General features: G+C 42.0%; 2 non-coding genes across 2 annotated transcripts; both read right to left on the reverse strand.

Moving 5' to 3' along the window:
- Positions 1-7,605: 7,605 nt before the first annotated feature.
- On the reverse strand, positions 7,606-7,677 carry trnaa-ugc (transfer RNA alanine (anticodon UGC)). The gene has a single exon. It is a non-coding gene; the product is annotated as a tRNA-Ala (tRNA).
- Positions 7,678-12,833: 5,156 nt separating this feature from the next.
- On the reverse strand, positions 12,834-12,906 carry trnak-cuu (transfer RNA lysine (anticodon CUU)). Its single transcript has one exon. It is a non-coding gene; the product is annotated as a tRNA-Lys (tRNA).
- Positions 12,907-20,168: the final 7,262 nt, after the last annotated feature.

The raw sequence follows: 20,168 nt of genomic DNA on the forward strand, positions 1-20,168 counted from the left end.
AGCAACTTTCACTACATTACTGTTAGCATCATTTTTAGTTCATTAGCATCTATCACTACATTACTGTTAGCATCATTTTGAGTTCATGAGCAATTCTCACGACATCACTGTAGCTTTGAATTGAGTTCATTAGCAACTCTTACTAAATGACTGTCAGCATCACTTTGAGGTTGTTCGAAACTCTTACTACATTACTGTAAGCATCACTGAGTTTCTTAGCAACTATCACTACATTACTCATAGCATCATCTTGTGTTAATCAGCAATTCTTCCGACATCACTGTAGCAATATTTTGAGGTTCGTAGCAACTTTTACTACATTACTGTCGCATTATTTTGAGGTTTGTAGCAACACTTACGACATGACTGTCAGCATCACTTTGAGGTTATTCGAAATGTTCACTCCATTACTGTTAGCATCATTTTGAGTTCATGAGCAATTCTTTCTAAATCACTGTCGCATCATTTTGAGATCTTTAGCAATTCTTCCGACATCACTGTCGCATTATTTTGAGGTTCATAGCAACTCTTACTACATGACTGTCACCATCACTTTGAGGTTATTCGAAACACTTTCTACATTACTGTAAGCATCACTGAGTTGATTAGCAACTATCACTACATTACTGTTAGCATCATTTTAAGTTCATTAGCAATTCTTCCGACATCACTGTCGCAATATTTTGAGGTTCGTAGCAACTTTTACTACATTACTGTCGCATTATATTGAGGTTCGTAGCAACTCTTACTACATGACTGTCAGCATCACTTTGAGGTTATTCGAAACACTTCCTACATTACTGTAAGCATTACTGACTTGATTAGCAACTATCACTACATTACTGTTAGCATCATTTTGAGTTTATTAGCAATTCTTCCGACATCACTGTCGCATCATTTTGAGATCATTAGCAATTCTTCTGACATCACTGTCACATCATTTTGAGGTTCATAGCAACTCTTACTACATTATTGTTGCATTATTTTAAGGTTCGTAGCAACTCTTCCTACATTACTGTCAGCATCACTTTGAGATCATTAGCAATTCTTCCGACATCACTCTCGCATTATTTTGAGGTTCGTAGCAACTGTTACTACATGACTGTCAGCATCACTTTGAGGTTATTCGAAACACTTACTACATGACTGTAAACATCACTGAGTTGATTAGCAACTATCACTACATTACTGTGAGCATCATTTTAAGTTCATTAGCAATTCTTCCGACATCACTGTCGCAATATTTTGAGGTTCGTAGCAACTTTTACTACATTACTGTCGCATTATTTTGAGGTTCGTAGCAACTCTTAGTACATGACTGTCAACATCACTTCTAGGTTATTCGAAACTTTCACTCCATTACTGTTAGCATCATTTTGAGATCATTACCAATTCTTCTGACATCACTGTCGCATTATTTTGAGGTTCGTAGCAACTCCTACTACATGACTTTCAGCATCACTTTGAGGTTGTTCAAAACACTTACTACATTGCTGTTAGCATCACTGACTTAATTAGCAACTATCACTACATTACTGTCGCATCATTTTGAGATCATTAGCAATTCTTCCGACATCACTGTCGCAATATTTTGAGGTTTATAGCAACTTTTACTACATTACTGTCACATTATTTTGAGGTTCGTAGCAACTCTTACTACATGACTGTCAGCATCACTTTGAGGTTGTTCGAAACTCTTACTACATGACTGTCAGCATCACTTTGAGGTTGTTTGAAACACTTACTACATTACTGTAAGCATCACTGAGTTTATTAGCAACTATCACTACATTACTGTTAGCATCAATTTGAGGTTAGAAGCAACTGTTGCGACATGACTGACAGCATCACTTTTAGGTTGTTCGAAACACTTACTACATTACTGTAAGCATCACTGAGTTAATTAGCAACTATCACTACATTACTGTTAGCATCATTTTGAGTTCATTAGCAATTCTTCCGACGTCACTGTCGCAATATTTTGAGGTTCGTAGCAACTCTTACTACATGACTGTCAGCATCACTTTGAGGTTATTCGAAACTTTCACTCCTTTACTGTTAGCATCATTTTTTGTTCATTAGCAATTCTTACTACATAACTGTCGCATCATTTTGAGATAATTAGCAATTCTTCCGACATCACTGTCGCATTATTTTGAGGTTCGTAGCAACTGTTACTACATGACTGTCAGCATCACTTTGAGGTTATTCGAAACACTTACTACATTACTGTAAGCATCACTGAGTTGATTAGCAACTGTCACTACATTACTGTTAGCATCATTTTAAGTTCATTAGCAATTCTTCCGACATCACTGTCGCAATATTTTGAGGTTCGTAGCAACTTTTACTACATGACTGTCGCATTATTTTGAGGTTCGTAGCAACTCTTAGTACATGACTGTCAGCATCATTTTGAGTTCATTAGCAATTCTTCCGACATCACTGTCGCAATATTTTGAGGTTCGTAGCAACTTTTACTACATTACTGTGGCATTATTTTGATGTTCGTCGCAACTCTTACTACATGACTGTCAGCATCACTTTGAGGTTATTCGAAACTTTCACTCCATTACTGTTAGCATCATTTTTAGTTCATTAGCAATTCTTACTACATCACTGTCGCATCATTTTGGGATCATTAGCAATTCTTCTGACATCACTGTCACATTATTTTGAGGTTCGTAGCAACTCTTACTACATTATTGTTGCATTATTTTAAGGTTTGTAGCAACTCTTACTACATTACTGTCAGCATCACTTTGAGTTTCTTAGCAACTTTCACTACATTACTGTTAGCATCATTTTTAGTTCATTAGCATCTATCACTACATTACTGTTAGCATCATTTTGAGTTCATGAGCAATTCTCACGACATCACTGTAGCTTTGAATTGAGTTCATTAGCAACTCTTACTAAATGACTGTCAGCATCACTTTGAGGTTGTTCGAAACTCTTACTACATTACTGTAAGCATCACTGAGTTTCTTAGCAACTATCACTACATTACTCATAGCATCATCTTGTGTTAATCAGCAATTCTTCCGACATCACTGTAGCAATATTTTGAGGTTCGTAGCAACTTTTACTACATTACTGTCGCATTATTTTGAGGTTTGTAGCAACACTTACGACATGACTGTCAGCATCACTTTGAGGTTATTCGAAATGTTCACTCCATTACTGTTAGCATCATTTTGAGTTCATGAGCAATTCTTTCTAAATCACTGTCGCATCATTTTGAGATCTTTAGCAATTCTTCCGACATCACTGTCGCATTATTTTGAGGTTCATAGCAACTCTTACTACATGACTGTCACCATCACTTTGAGGTTATTCGAAACACTTTCTACATTACTGTAAGCATCACTGAGTTGATTAGCAACTATCACTACATTACTGTTAGCATCATTTTAAGTTCATTAGCAATTCTTCCGACATCACTGTCGCAATATTTTGAGGTTCGTAGCAACTTTTACTACATTACTGTCGCATTATATTGAGGTTCGTAGCAACTCTTACTACATGACTGTCAGCATCACTTTGAGGTTATTCGAAACACTTCCTACATTACTGTAAGCATTACTGACTTGATTAGCAACTATCACTACATTACTGTTAGCATCATTTTGAGTTTATTAGCAATTCTTCCGACATCACTGTCGCATCATTTTGAGATCATTAGCAATTCTTCTGACATCACTGTCACATCATTTTGAGGTTCATAGCAACTCTTACTACATTATTGTTGCATTATTTTAAGGTTCGTAGCAACTCTTCCTACATTACTGTCAGCATCACTTTGAGATCATTAGCAATTCTTCCGACATCACTCTCGCATTATTTTGAGGTTCGTAGCAACTGTTACTACATGACTGTCAGCATCACTTTGAGGTTATTCGAAACACTTACTACATGACTGTAAACATCACTGAGTTGATTAGCAACTATCACTACATTACTGTGAGCATCATTTTAAGTTCATTAGCAATTCTTCCGACATCACTGTCGCAATATTTTGAGGTTCGTAGCAACTTTTACTACATTACTGTCGCATTATTTTGAGGTTCGTAGCAACTCTTAGTACATGACTGTCAACATCACTTCTAGGTTATTCGAAACTTTCACTCCATTACTGTTAGCATCATTTTGAGATCATTACCAATTCTTCTGACATCACTGTCGCATTATTTTGAGGTTCGTAGCAACTCCTACTACATGACTTTCAGCATCACTTTGAGGTTGTTCAAAACACTTACTACATTGCTGTTAGCATCACTGACTTAATTAGCAACTATCACTACATTACTGTCGCATCATTTTGAGATCATTAGCAATTCTTCCGACATCACTGTCGCAATATTTTGAGGTTTATAGCAACTTTTACTACATTACTGTCACATTATTTTGAGGTTCGTAGCAACTCTTACTACATGACTGTCAGCATCACTTTGAGGTTATTCCAAACTTTCACTCCATTACTGTTAGCATCATTTTGAGATCATTGCCAATTCTTCTGACATCACTGTCGCATCATTTTTAGATCTTTAGCAATTCTTCTGACATCACTGTCGCATTATTTTGAGGTTCGTAGCAACTCTTACTACATGACTGTCACCATCACTTTGAGGTTGTTCGAAACACTTACTACATCACTGTCAGCATCAATGAGTTGATTAGCAACGATCACTATATTACTGTTAGCATCATTTTGAGTTCATTAGCAATTCTTCCGACTCACTGTCGCATTTTTTTGAGGTTCGTAGCAACTCTTACTACATGACTGTCAGCATCACTTTGAGGTTATTCGAAACGTTCACTCCATTACTGTTAGCATCATTTTGAGTTCATTAGCAATTCTTACTACATCACTGTCGCATTATTTCGAGATCATAAGCAATTCTTCCGACATCACTGTCGCATTATTTTGAGGTTCGTAGCAACTCTTACTACAATACTGTTGCATTATTTAAAGGTTCGTAGCAACTCTTACTACATTACTGTCAGCATAACTTTGAGGTTATTTGAAAGTTTCACTCCATTACTGTTAGCATCATTTTGAGTTCATTAGCAATTCTTACTACATCACTGTCGCATCATTTTGAGATCATTAGCAATTCTTACGACATCACTGTCGCAATATTTTGAGGTTCGTAGCAACTCTTACTACATTATTGTTGCATTATTTAAAGGTTCGTAGCAACTCTTACTACATTACTGTCAGCATCACTTTGAGTTTATTAGCAAGTATCACTACATTACTGTTAGCATAATTTTGAGTTGTTGAGCAATTCTCACGACATCACTGTAGCATTAAATTGAGTTCATTAGCAACTCTTACTAAATGACTGTCAGCATCACTTTGAGGTTGTTCGAAACACTTACTACATTCCTCTAAGCATCACTGAGTTTATTAGCAACTATCACTAAATTACTGTTAGCATCATTTTGAGTTCAATAGCAATTCTTCTGACATCACTGTCGCATTATTTTGAGGTTCGTAGCAACTCTTAGTACATGACTGTCAGCATCACTTAGAGGTTATTCGAAACGTTCACTCCATTACTGTTACTATCATTTTGAGTTCATTAGCAATTCGGACTAAATCACTGTCGCAATATTTTGAGGTTCGTAGCGACTTTTACTGCATTACTTTCGCATTATATTGAGGTTCGTAGCAACTCTTACTATATTACTGTCAGCATCACTTTGAGGTTATTCGAAACACTTACTACATTACTGTAAGCATCACTGACTTGATTAGCAACTATCACTACGTTACTGTCAGCATCATTTTGAGTTCATTAGCAATTCTTCCGACATCACTGTCGCATCATTTTGAGATCATCAGCAATTCTTCCGACATCACTGTCGCATTATTTTGAGGTTCGTAGCAACTCTTACTACATTACTGTCAGCATCACTTTGAGGTTATTTGAAACGTTCACTCCATTACTGTTAGCATCATTTTGAATTCATGAGCAATTCTTACTACATCACTGTCGCATCATTTTGAGATCATTAGCAATTCTTCCGACATCACTGTCGCATTATTTTGAGGTTCGTAGCAACTCTTACTACAAGACTGTCAGCATCACTTTGAGGTTATTCGAAACGTTAACTCCATTACTGTTAGCATCATTTTGAGTTCATGAGCAATTCTTACGAAATCACTTTCGCATCATTTTGAGATCTTTAGCAATTCTTCTGACATCACTGTCGCATAATTTTGAGGTTCCTAGCAACTTTTACTACATCACTGTCGCATTATTTTGAGGTTCGTAGCAACTCTTCCTACATGACTGTCACCATCACTTTTGAGGTTATTCGAAACACTTACTACATTACTGTAAGTATCACTGAGTTGATTCGCAACTATCACTACACTACTGTTAGCATCATTTTAAGTTCATTAGCAATTCTTCCGACATCACTGTCGCAAAATTTTGAGGTTCGTAGCAACTTTTACTACATTACTGTCGCATTATTTTGAGGTTCGTAGCAACTCTTACTACATGACTGTCAGCATCACTTAGAGGTTATTCGAAACACTTACTACATTACGGTAAGCATCACTGAGTTGATTAGCAACTATCACTACATTACTGTTAGCATCATTTTGAGTTCATTAGCAACTCTTACAATTTATAGTTTTAAAGGTTCGTTCCAACAAAATACTTTCTAATTTATAGTTTTAAAGGTTCGTTCCACCAAAATACTTTCTAATTTATAGTTTTAAAGGTTCATTCCACCAAAATACTTTCTAATTTATAGTTTTAAAGGTTCACTCCACCAAATACTTTCTAATTTATAGTTTTAAAGGTTCATTCCACCAAAATACGTACTAATTTATAGTTTTAAAGGTTCGTTCCACCAAAATACTTTCTAATTTATAGTTTTTAAGGTTCATTCCAACAAAATACTTTCTAATTTATAGTTTTAAAGGTTCGTTCCACCAAAATACTGCTTTCTGTCCAACTTCTCAGTTTTAAAGGTTCCTTCAGTTGAGGGCTCCTGGTTCTGTGTGAGGGGTTGAGGGTCGATATGGGATGATGAGGAAGATTTCATGTCACGATGGTCCTGCTAAAGTAACTGAGAGTCATGACATCAAACAATGTCATCAAATTACGCTTGAACTCTTAAAATGGCAATAAAATCTACTGGAATCATTTTAGCACAAACACTTTTATATTGATTTTGTGAGCATCATTTTTCAAACATTATAACATAAACTTTAAAAAGGGTCCATTCACGAACACTCTTACTTGAAGGTAGTCACTGATATCAGTAAACAGCTGATAAAGTTTTGTGTTCATGTTTTAATTCTCTACTCTGACCTGTGCTGAGACACTGGACCAGAGAGGAAGACCTGCTCAGCCTCCTGCATGGACCAATTCTGCAGCTCAGTGATGACGACGAGGGATTCAGCATTGAGTTCATTTTAAACTTTTTGGAGGAAACAAATGAAGGCTCACAGTCACACTGACGCAGCTACAAATACTTTGATATGCAACAGACTGGTTTCTCTTCTGGTAGTTTGTTATCAACTGTTGTCACATTTATGGATCAATTTAGCTGATAAGATGAAGGCTCCAAAGGACCAGCTGGAGATGGCGGGGATTGAACCCGGGGCCTCATACATGCAAAGCATGCGCTCTACCACTGAGCTACATCCCCTCTGTCAGAGTCACTGTTTAACTGATGCAGCAACACAAACACAGACACAACATTTTTTAAATTATTATTCTTCATTTTAGGGAAAAAAGGAAGTCAGCCTGTGATCTCAAAGGCTCTGTGATCTAGGTAGTTTCACTGTGATGTCAGCCCACACAACCTTAGACCACAGAGGCAAGTCAGGCTCCAGGAAGCTGAGGCTGCTCCGTTCTCAGTCCAATCCAGAGTGAAGGTTTCCCTCTCTGAAGCTTTCCAATCCAGCCCAGATCCTCTCTGACCAGCAGGAGTCTTTGACTAATAAATAATCATTATATTGAATGTCTGCTCATCCTCAGAATGAAGTAAAAGTATTTGTGTTCCTAAAATAATCTCCAGATGCTAAGATCAATTATTAACATTGATTGACAGCTCTAAACTGAGCCACCATCACTATACAGTTGCAACTGAAATATTGAGAAATATTTCAAGGAAGCAGCAGGCCCTCATCCGCCCCGGTCCACTTGACTGTGTCCCCTGAGACAGATGACAGCTCGCTTCTGGCAGAGGCAGTTAGGTTGAGGACCGTTGCTGATGTCATCAACTGATGTCTCCATCACCAAAGGTGACAGACAGGATGGTCATGGACATAAAACAGAGGTCGAAGAATGAGAAAGAATGGTTGTCCTGACTGAAGTTTAGCTTGAGCTTTTTAATTTGTTACTAAAGGAAGTACTGGTACAAGTAAAGGCAGGCGAACTTTCCACAAATATTCAGAATTAACTTTGACAACCAAAACATGAACCAAGACGACAAAATAGTGAACATGAAAAAGGAACCAGTCCCACCTTCTTGTGTGTTCCTGCTGAAGTAAATGTTTATGAAGATTTGTTGTGTTCTTTTTCCAAAGGTCCAGCCAGCATTGCAGGTCTCAGGAGGAGGAGCCACTTCAGCAGGATCTGTGGGACAAATCCCCCCATGGTGAGACCTGTCCAGCTCCCTGCAGCTCTGCAAGTGTTACCAACTCTTCATTCCAGCTGTTTGGTTGAATCCCATTTTTTCACCTTTGAACCTTTTGAACACTGATGAGGAGGTGAGGCTGGAGGCAAAACCACAACCTCACGTCATCTCACAGGATGAACCAAAATGCCAGACACTTCCTGTTACTGCTCTAGCACCACCTGTCTCCCCTCCATGTCTTTACCATCTGTGCAGCTTCCTGCTGTCCCTGGACCCTCACAGGTGATCGCTCCACCTGGAGCCTCACAGATGGGTTCTAACCTCCCAATACCTGCAGCCCAGCCTCGACCCACTCAGACACAGTCACCCGTTCAAGCTGGGCCTGGTACCACACTCAAGTACAGACAGAGAGAAAGAAGACACACGGGATCCTTTGAAGAAAATGTAATAAAGACAGGAAGCCCCATCACATTGTCAGTGTTTCAGTGACTGGCATTGTGAAGAGACTGAGACAAAGTCAGTTATGAATGGAGGGCTGAGTTGGAGCAGAGGGGGACAGGATCCTTGGGGTGGACTGTCTTTAGGAGGGTGAGGTGTGTGGTGGTCTTGGTGGACCCTCTGCATCTCAAGCTGAGACCACAGAGTCCTGTGTTCTTGAGTCATTGTCTATAGTCTCTGTTGTTGGAGAGCTCAATGTGGTCCCTGATGGTCTCGTGGCTAGGATTCGGCGCTCTCACCGCCGCGGCCTGGGTTCGATTCCCAGTCAGGGAACGAGTTATTTAGAGGTTGAGGGAGAGGTGATCAGGTGGTCCACATGATGGTGGAGGTGATGAACTGTGAATCCATCATGCCTCCACTCTCACCCCCATTGTAGTGTTCTTGGTTCACTCTGCCATGGCCCCATGTTGAAGGGTGACTGTCTCATTCAGGTTCAACCCTTTGTTAGACTCTATTAAGTCACTGACTCCCAAACTCTGTAATCCTCCTTAGTAGCTTTGGTTCCTCGCAGCACAGAAAGTCTGTTCACTGATGTAGGAACTGGAAAACTTAGAGCTCCGGTCTTTCGTTCCTTCCTACACTGAGCAGAACAAACACAAAACAGAGAGCAGTTCCTCCTACAGTTCTCAGAAAGTCTGAGGGCACCAAAGAAAGGAGGGAAATGCAATCAATGTTGAATTATTTTACATTTCTTATATTTGATCAAAGATAGAACTTAATAAGCGTCCATCAACCTGCAGGACAAACTCCTTCACTGTGTGGGAGGTTCAGAGTCCCTGGTTTGATTGCAGCGTTGACCTGAGCAGGTGTTCATTCTCATCTCAGTAACAGGGGACACTTTATCACAGCAGTGGACAAACATCAGCATTCATCACCCAGCAGCTCCTCTGATCAACAGAACAAGCTGAAGTATTCTGGAGAATGAGGGCATGGATCCCTCTACCTCCCACATGCTAAGCTAGCACTCTACCATTGGAGCTAAGTCCCCTTTTGAGCTTCCATTTGAGTTTTCTGTTCCCATCTCTATGGTAACGGTCAGTTTTGACCCACATCTTCAATCAGCTGTAAAATTCACTAAAAACAATTTTCTATCATCCAAGTTGTTTCCATCTCTTGGTTTCCTTGTTAGGCTTCCTTATCCATGGAAATATTGATTTGAATATTTTGTTGTGGGCCTCTGGACCTTTTTTTAGTCAGTAAACCCTTGATTTCAATTAAAAAAGTGATAAAATGAACCTTTGGGTTTGGCATAAAAGTCTTTTTTTCAGCAACAGAACTTTAATATAAACACTAAATGAAAAGCAGAACAAGCCAGAACACAAACTCTGTTCTGCCGTCCTTCCTGGTTACTGGGCATGGACTGCTGGAAGGGGCATTTTCCTCAGAAAGGGACAAGACGTTCATCCACTCTCACCTCTGGCCCTGGGATGAATGTTGGTGCAAGGAGCTGCACCCATCTTTCCCAGACATCCCCAATGGGGGCAAGCTTGTCAGTTCTTGCTCCGGTGTCTCTGTCGTCAAATCTGAGGACTCTTGATGTTCGTTGAAAGTTCTGAAGTGGCCTTGTGGCCCGGAAAATATTTCTGCCTGTCGATGCGTCCCAGAGACGATCAGTGGCCTCACTGCAGGATCTGAACACTCCAGGAAGAAGAAGAACACCAACAGAAGCATCCAGGTGTCCCTCATCAATGTCTTTCCACTTGTCACCATGGACTTTTTTTCCTTTGAGGTTTGTCACAGCAATGCTGACTCTTTTTAGTGACAGTGGAATGAACAGAACCATCAACCATAAACAGCTCCAAACATGTCTTGATGTCAGTGCCTCTCGTCACAGCAAACCTTGTGATTCCAGGGCTCATTTTGATGACATCAGCAGCAGCTTCCCTGCCATGTACATCAGGAGATACTGAGCTCCAGCCAATGTTCCCTGTAGTTTTTCATGTGTCTGGTTATCCTCACAAGCTCCCTGAGCTCACTGAGGACCACTGTGAGCACTGAAACTGGGAGACGGTTCCACAGGAGGGGAGCCTGATAGCTGAAGGCTCTGGCTCCATTCTACTTCTAGAACTCTAGGAACCAACAGTAACCCTGCATCCTGGGAGCGAAGGGTTCTAGCTGGATAATAGGGGACTAGGAGCTCTGTCAGGTAGGAGGGAGCCTGACTGTTGAGGACTTTGATGGTAGAAGGAGAATTTAGAATTCTATTCTGAATGTGACAGGGAGCCATGCAGAGAAGCCAGTACAGGAGAGACATGGTCTCTTCTACTAGTTCTAGTCAACACACGGGCAGCAGTGTTCTGGACCAGCTGGAGAGTTTTCAGGACCTACTTCTTCTTTTGGTCACAGGTTTGAAGATACCTGTGGAAGTGAAAGGAAAGGCTGTGAGAGACCTGCCATACCTCTCCTGTGACCTGGGACATGATGGCAGTGGTGGGATTTGAACCCAGATGATGGTGAACTACAGCTGATCGCCATGCTAGCAAACCTCTTTTGTTTGGTTTGGTTGTTGTTTAGTGACTGTGGATGAATACACAGGAGAAGTTGAGCATGAATTTGTGTTCCCTGTTCACTTGAATATATGCAGGAGTGTGAGGTGGAAATAATACTTGGAGGAGAATGAGAGTTAAGTCTCAGCGCTATGACCTGTGCTGACACTAAAACATGTCAGCCCACAGAACAAAGATGGCAGTCCTCTGGGAGAGCAAGTACACCACACATACATGAAGAAACCCTACAGGAAACAAATATGTTGCCAGAGACTTTTACTCTGTTTTTGTTGTTTACCAAAGTACAGGATTGGAAGGAGACTGATGGTCGCTGTTTGGGTCATGTGACTGAAGTCATCCAGTCACGTGACTGAAGTCATCCATTCATGTTCAAGCTCAGATAAATCCAGGCTAATTCATACCTGCTACTCAATATGGGCCTTAATTACTCTGCTGGAATTATCACTCTGTCTTAAGGGTTTTCTTCATTGTATTAAATCCACTTTAATTTCCAAGAAGTCTTCCAACTCATTCATTCATGCAAGCCACTGATCCACAAGACCTCATTGATGAGCTTCAACCTGAGACTGATTGTTTCTCGTTGGACGAGACACCCATTCAATGAGACTCATTGTCAGTCCATTGAAATCTACTGGTGTTCCTGGTGAGTTGATTTAACAACATGAGCTGACAGAATCTACGTTCAGGTAGGAACCACCACATCCAGGGGTCTGGACCTTTGAGCAGGCAGAGCCATCAAAGTAGCAGACTAAGCTAGCAGACATTAGCATTGAGAAGAAACTGATACCTGAGCCTACTTTTGGGTCTGGACCTTTGAGCAGGCAGAGCCATCAAAGTAGCAGACTAAGCTAGCAGACATTAGCATTGAGAAGAAACTGATACCTGAGCCTACTTTTGGGTCTGGTCAGGTGATGACACAATAATATGAGATCATTGTCAGACTGACGCCTGCTCAACACTGACCAAACACTACGGCATTGTGGGAAATTTCTGCTTGGCTCGCGCCCATCAATACATATGAAGAAATTTCTCCAGAATCAGAATTGACAGTGGACACAATTGAGTCCACACTGGTTTTTTCATTCTGAGTCGGGTGCAGGTGTGGACCTTCAGACACAGCCTGTGTTTGTGTTGTTCATTCAGCGATTTTTCTTTCAATTCCAATCAAAGCCCCACAGCTGCAGAAGTGAGAGGACAAGCAGGGATGTTCAAGATGAACGCCCAACGTGGGGCTTGAACCCACGACCCTGAGATTAAGAGTCTCATGCTCTACCGACTGAGCTAGTCAGGCTACATCTGAGTAGCTTCAATAGCCTGAAGTGATCAGAGTGAGAGACGCTACAAGCTCTCCATCAGACTCACAGTCACATGAGCCATCACATGATTGATGAATGACCACAAACACCTTCATCTTTGACAAAGAAGTAAAATAAAAGGTGAACCACAGATGAGACACCAGTGGTAAAAACACTAAAGTGCTGTCAAGGAGAAACAGGATACGAGCAAACACACAAGTTACAGAGAGAGAACTCTCCCAGAGGGAACCACTCAAAGGAGAACCATGGAGATCATCAGGCTGGATGACCTCATCAACATGAGACAGGTGGATAGGAAACAAGCTCAGAGATGTCAGGAACATGAGATCCAAGTGGTGAGAGAGCAAGAACTGGTGAGGTTCCAGAACCAGGAGTGAGGTGAAGCCTGCATCACCTACTGGGAGCTTTTAGTCTAAGGTTCAACTTGGACTGGAATGATTTCTGGAGAGACAACGTGCAGGGAGGGAATTTGGAGATGAAGAACAAGTTCCTCTCAGGCTTTAATGGAGTTTTCAGGGGTCAAACAGACCCTCCTCTGATTGGTTGTCAGATGTGTTCTCATTGCACCACAGCCTCCAGGTTGAGGGTTCTGGTCTGAGTCAGACACATTGACTCTGATGCTGCTGAGCCTGAAGGGAGGATGAAGAAAGGAGTGTCTGAGAGAGCTTCACCAGACAAACTGTCCAGTTGAACAACAAACACTAGTCAGTAGGAATGTTGCTGCTGGGACCCTGATTCAAACCAGGGTTGCTGCAGCCACAACACAGAGGACTGACCACTAGAGGATCAGGGCCTCCTGGAGGCTGAGGTTGGAGCTGCTCTGTCTTTGTCTCACTGAGAGATCAGAGACAATTGGAGTCCACAAAGAAATCATTGAGAAATCAAGGAGAGATCAAAGAAAGAATTCTAAGATTAAAAATAGAACTCTGAGATCAAAGGTTGAAGTTCCCCAAGGTTCAGTTTTAGCTCAGACCCTCTTTAATATCTCTGTACTGCCACTTGTCGTCAGGAGACTCAGTATAAACCTCCACAGTCCTGCTGATGTCACTCAGCTGGACATCGCCGTGTCTCCCGGTGACTCAGGACCAGTTGATGTCCATTAACCTGTCATGGAGGCAGAGAACAAAACTGAGGTCTTAATTAAAGCTGGAGGCAGTGTTGTTAGGGCCTGAGCCTCCTTCTGTCCACTGCAGAAAAGTAGCAGGAGTCGTCCTGAATCCAAGGATGTATTTTATGAGAGCGGTGGGACTTGTAGTTTAGGAGGTAGAAGCCTCAGTGTGACACCAAGTGAGAATCAGAGCTGAGCCTCTTAAGAGCCCCTCCCCCGCTGCTCTCTGTCAGAGTGGAGAGGAGAGAGGATTTTTGGAGAGTTTGTTGTTTGAAAAAGGCTCATCAATCCCCAGATTGTGGTCAAAAGTTGAATGTAACATATTTTCGTCGGCATTTTTGTCAGGAATGTAGTGAAGTTATTTGTGAAGTGGAGAGAGTTACAGTGTAGACGAGAGAAGCGTCAGTTTGAGGCTATGTGTGTCTGAGGAGACAGCCTCCCATTGGTTTACATTGTAGGGTGAAAAGTGGGTCCTGGACTTTGTCATGACTCAAACAGTTTGTAGTTGGTTTCTGTTGGTTTGGTTTGCTTGACTGGTTGTTGTTTGTTGACCTTGCAAATCCATATTTAGGGTTCTGGCTTGTTCTGCTTTTCATTTTGTGTTTGTATTAAAGTTCTGTTGCTGAAAAAATAAATCCAGGGTTTAGTGACTAAAAAAAGGTCCAGAGGCCCACAACTAAATCTTCAAACCAATATTTCCATGGATAAGGAAGCCTAACAAGGTCACCAAGAGATGGAAACAACTTGGAGGATAGAAAACTGTTTTAGTTTATTTGACAGCTGATTGAAGACGTGGGTCAAAACTGACCGTTACCATGGAGATGGGAACAGAAAGCTGACACAAGAGGAAGGTTCCAGCTCTGAAAAAGGAGTTTGATCAAAATCTTGAACTGACAGTAGAAATATCCTTTTGTATGTTGACCTTTGCTGACAGAAGTCACTTTAGCTTGGCAGTGAAAAGAATGGCTGCTAGCTTGACAAAGAACTGCACAAACCAGGTTCAAGCTGGACTTTGGACCCTGGTATCTGCAATGACTCCATCAACTCCTAATCTAGCAGCTCTGCTGGGTCCAACTATTTTACAGAACATTTGACAGACCTGTGGAGCAGTGAGGACACACATGAGTGGACCTTTGCTATCTGGGTGTCCTCCAGTCACGTGACTGAAGTCATCCATTCATGTCAGTGATGTCACTTGGCAGGACTCTCATTGCCGTCTCATTCTAGAAAAGAATCCAGACTCCACCTGTGGCTCCATGATAACTGATGGACCTCTGGTTGGAGGCTGGACGATGATGTTTGGACTGGAAGGAAAACTCCTTGTCCAAATTCCATTGTGTTCAAGTTTAAAGTCCCACAATAAGAAGTAGCTGAATCTGACAGGTGGAGGTTTGGAACTACAAGATGGTGATGTTTCCTTGACTTGATGCTCTGACTGTCAGGGTGGATGACAGCTTCTTCTGCTGCTGCATCTGAGTGGCTATGATTGGAGCTTTTACCCTCCAAGGTTGTTTGGTTCCAGGGGAAATTTTAGAATTCCAGTCCCCAACCTTGGCTGTTCTGAACCTCTTCTCCTGAATCACTCCTGAGCTGCAGCAAGAACAAATACCAGTGCCAACCAGATCAACTTCATGGCTGCTAACAGCCTCAGACACTTGATTTCCATCAATCTGGAGCCAAGAAGGCCCTCACCTGTGGTTCTCCTCCAGGAGGGTCCAGGTTCTGCCATTGTGGCTCCTGGTGCCACTGCCAGAGAGCCTCAGCTGCACACTGCAACATTTCAACAGGAGATTGACATTCCTTCAAATGTCCTGACATCTGATTCCAATGGTTCTGTTCCATATTTATATTTTAAAATCAATCACACAATGAAAGCTGCCTCAGCAGGTTTAAGAGAGAGAACAAGCTAAGAGATCTGAAACCAGTAAAATATGCTTTTCTGTGTGCAAACTAGTGAGGGGCATGGAAGGATATTTTACCACCAATACAGAACCCAGACTTTAGTCATGTGATGAGATGGTGACTCTGATTATGAAGTTAATGGACAAAATGTGACTTGAAAGAAAATACATTAAAAAATACTAACTAAACTAAATAAATAAATAAAGAAGCAGCACAAATAACGTTTTCTTCTGCACAAATTTACTGGTATTAGACTGCATTTTTGGTCAATGAGTAGATGAAAGAGTGTCACATATATATTATATACATGTGAGACATGCACGTGGCTTTGGACAAATGCTCAATGAAACTGTAGGATTGTAGAATTATTTAAACGTTCCAAGTGGACTGTTTCAGGTTTCTAGAAGACACTTCAGCTCTCATCCAAGAGGTGTCTGCAGTTTTCTTCACTGATGGGAGGATTTTTGCTCTGTGGGGGCGGGACCTTCTCCAGAGGTGATTGACACATGTGAGCTCTGGGTGTCAGAGTTGTTTTGGTCAGGTTGTGAAAGGGAAGTTGACTCAACTGGTGTCTGTCAGTTAAAAGCCTCACAGTAATTCCATAATCTGGGAGCAGAAACCAAAGTCTCCTACGACGAGGATGGGATTGGAACCCACGCCTGCAGAGCTCAATGGATCAGCAGTCCATCACCTTAACCACTCGGCCACCTCGTCTCCTGACCACCATGAGGTGCTGCTTTCTCTGAGCCTTTGAAACAGCTGAACTCTTTGGAGCCCATTTGTCAGAAATGGACCCAGCAGGAGCCACTGAACACAACTCTGACATCATCAGGCTTCTTCCCAGCAGCTTGGTGCTCCAGAAGGAAGAATCCAGACCATCGCTACATCATCAGAGTGAACACCAGCTGATGTTGACCAGTTTAACAAGCCTTTGACTGCTAAATGACATCCAAGCTCAGATTCTCTTGTCCTGGTAGAACAAGTCAATGTTGAAGAAGATGAGAGCACCAGTCTCTTTCATCAAGGAAACAAGCCTCCTATCACTGTCCTATGCAGAGTTTCTTTAAAAAAAAAGTGAGACAACCTCAAGATTTTCTGTTTCCTCTTGTAGGATTTTGCCACAGAGAATCAGAGACAATCAAAAGCGTGTTGGACTTTAACGTTGCAGGACTGAACAAGTCATGACATCATCAGTTTTACCTTCACAGGTGCTCCATTTACTTTACTTTCAATTTTACAGAGGTAGAACCTGAAATCAAAGCTGTCTGTCCAAAGAAGTGAAAGCTTCCCAGGTTGTGATGTTCTGGTCTACAGACTCTGTCTTGTATGGAGCTTCAGTCTTTAATGAAAAGACTCCTCCATTAATAACATCACTGTGCCTCTGCAGTGAATCAGTCACTCCATCCATTTTCTGTACCACTGATTTGTTAAAGGTTATGGGGGGGGGGGTGACATTTGGTGAGAGCAGGGTTCACCCTGAACAGGTCACCAGTCCTCAGGTCCACTGAACAGGTCCCCCATGTGGGATGATGGTGTTGAAGGCAGAGGAGAAGTCCAGGAAGAGAAGGTGGACATAGGAGTTCCTGCTCTCCAGATGGGTGAGGGCTGTGTGGACCACTGGTGAAATGGCGTCATCAGTGGAGCGGTGTTGCCTGTAGGCGTACTGGTGGGGGTCCACAGAGACGTCGATGGAGGCCTCTATGTGGGCCTTGACCAGCCTCTCCAAGTACTTCATGACTACTAGGGTGAGTGCAATGGGTCGGTAGTCATTTAGGCCTGTCACTGTGGAGCACTTGGGGACAGGGACAATAGTGGCAGTCTTTAGGCAGGTGGGGACAGGTGACAGCGCCAGTGAGGTCTTGAAGGACCGCGAGACTGTTGATGTTTTTAAAAGGAGGCTCAAGACTCCCCTTTTTAGCTTAGCTTTTAACTGACTTAGTCTCTCTTATCCTTTCATTTTATCACGATATCTTATTGTTACTTTAGTCTTTTAATTATTTTATTCTACTTTTTTATTAGTTCTTAAAACTTTTAGATTTTATATATATTTTATGTCATTCTGATACTTTAATATCATTGTAATTTCTGTTCTTTCCTACTCTACCTTCTTTGAGTCTTTTAGTTTTTAGCTCCAGTGTGTCCTGGTGGGGGCCCTCCACACTGGGAGGTGTGTCTGGTCCGCCCACAGGGGCGTCGTCCTTGGGATCGTCCAGGCCCGGAGAGCTGGGGGGCTCTGCATTATATGTGGAGTGTACCCGGTCTGTCCGGGTCGGGGGGTCTGGGTGGCGGCGCTCCCTGTGGTTGTGGGCTGTGGCACCTCCTGGTGAGGATGGCCCCCATAGGTGGTCTTTCCTCACTAGGATTTTCAGTGCCCTGCCATGTTCCTACTGACAGTCAGTGTGTGTATGTGTGTATTTGTGTGTGTATTTGTGTGTGTGGGGGGGGGTGGTGTGTGCATGTATGAGGTCATGTGGGTTGGGAAGGCCGGGTTCTTAACATGTATTTATTGTATTGTTTTATATTTTATTGAATGTTGCCTGTTTTCTCTCAGTTCTGTGAAGCACTTTGTGTTGCAGTCTCTGGATGAAAAGTGCTGTACAAATATAAATAAAGTAAACTAAAGCAGACGGACGACTCGAGAATGAGAGAGGAAAGAGTAAACAAAGCAGACTCTTTTGAGGTCTTCTCCTTGGTCCCTTCATTTTTTGAGAAGACACTGGACTCAACTGCTGTCCATGATTCTGGATTGTGTTGATTGTGTTGTGAACGAGGATTTGGCCAGGTTTTGTAGGCGGGATCACTGGTGTGCAAACACACCTGACGCTGTGGAGAAAAGATGGCGAGCCACCCACAGGAGAGAGAGAGTCGGAGTGGAAAATGGCGCTGCAAACCTCACCCACCCAGGTGACACTGACCCTGACGGTGGGATTGTGGTAGGACAGAACTGACAGGTTTCACAGAGACACCTTGAATTTCTTTTGGACTGATAACGGACTGAACGAAAAGACTGGTGCTGAAAGGGAGAGACTCTGATTATTGATTTGTGAGATTGAGTTGTAAATTGAAATACTTTGGCCCTGAGTTTTATTTTTATAACTTTGTTTTGTTCACGTTTCCTGATTGTGTGCCAAATCGGTGTTCCATGAGTGGGTTGTTGAAAGGGAGTTCAAGCTTGGATAGAGCCGGTGAAACAACCCAACAGGAAGAGGGAACGTAGAACTAAAACTCATAAATAGGCTGAACCAAGATCAAATGAGAACCTAGACTGAGGAAACTCAAATAGACACCGTGAAGTAAACAAACAATCATAGAAATCCAGCCACCAAATTTAACCTCAACTCAAATAAGTCGGCTTAACTTCAAATAAGACTCAAAAGAGGTCAATAACCTGATTCTCCTGAGGTCTGGTTTCTGTCTGTTGGTTGGAGGGAGACTCCTTTATTGAATGTGTGTGGATGTAAAGGGTTTGGTACCACTAGTTTTTGTTTTTCTGACATTTTCTGTCTATAAAGAAGTCGGCAGTTTTATTCACTGACTAGTCTGTGGTCTGTTATTCTTACATTAGAATCAACCACTCACATGAGCCTAAAATCTCTGGTCCTCCACCTGAAGTGAGACACATGGGAACTTTGACCCTCATCAACCATGCAGGGAGGAGTTCTCAGAGTCTGATTGTGCTGATGAATCATCAGAACTCTCCATCACGCCGTGACGAGGACATCTCAGTGTCAAATCTGTCATTTCCTGCTGCCAGTAGGTGGCGCTGTGGTCACTGCTGACCTGTAGATGTGTTCAGACTGGGATGTTGATCAAACCTGGAAGTTTCAAACAGATCTGACAGGTGGAGAGGATTCAGAAGAGTTGAAGCTTCATTTTAGTTGGAGCCTGAAAATGAGGTGAGACTGAGGGCTCCCAGGAGTTGCAGGTAGGTGCTGCCCCCTAGTGACTCAATGGAGAACAACATGTAATGACATGAACGTTCTACATTTTTCCAGTTCTTGACTTCATTCATCCTCAAACTTCTTCAAGCTGGAAGAGAGTGAGATCATTTAAAGTAGAGAGTAAATAATCAGCATCTCATCACTCATTTGTTCTCTGGTGGTGACCTCACGACTCAGCAGTGTGACATCACACATTTCGCTGATGTCATCCTCAAGTGTGTCACTCAGTTCATGCAGCCTTCATTGTTTTATTTTATTATTTCCTTTCACTTTGATCTTCACAAAG

Source organism: Aulostomus chinensis, chromosome 1, assembly GCF_037954235.1.
Source record: "Aulostomus chinensis isolate RoL2024-O1b breed Wild chromosome 1, RoL_Achi_v1.0, whole genome shotgun sequence".
In the NCBI taxonomy this organism is placed as follows: Eukaryota; Metazoa; Chordata; class Actinopteri; order Syngnathiformes; family Aulostomidae; genus Aulostomus; species Aulostomus chinensis.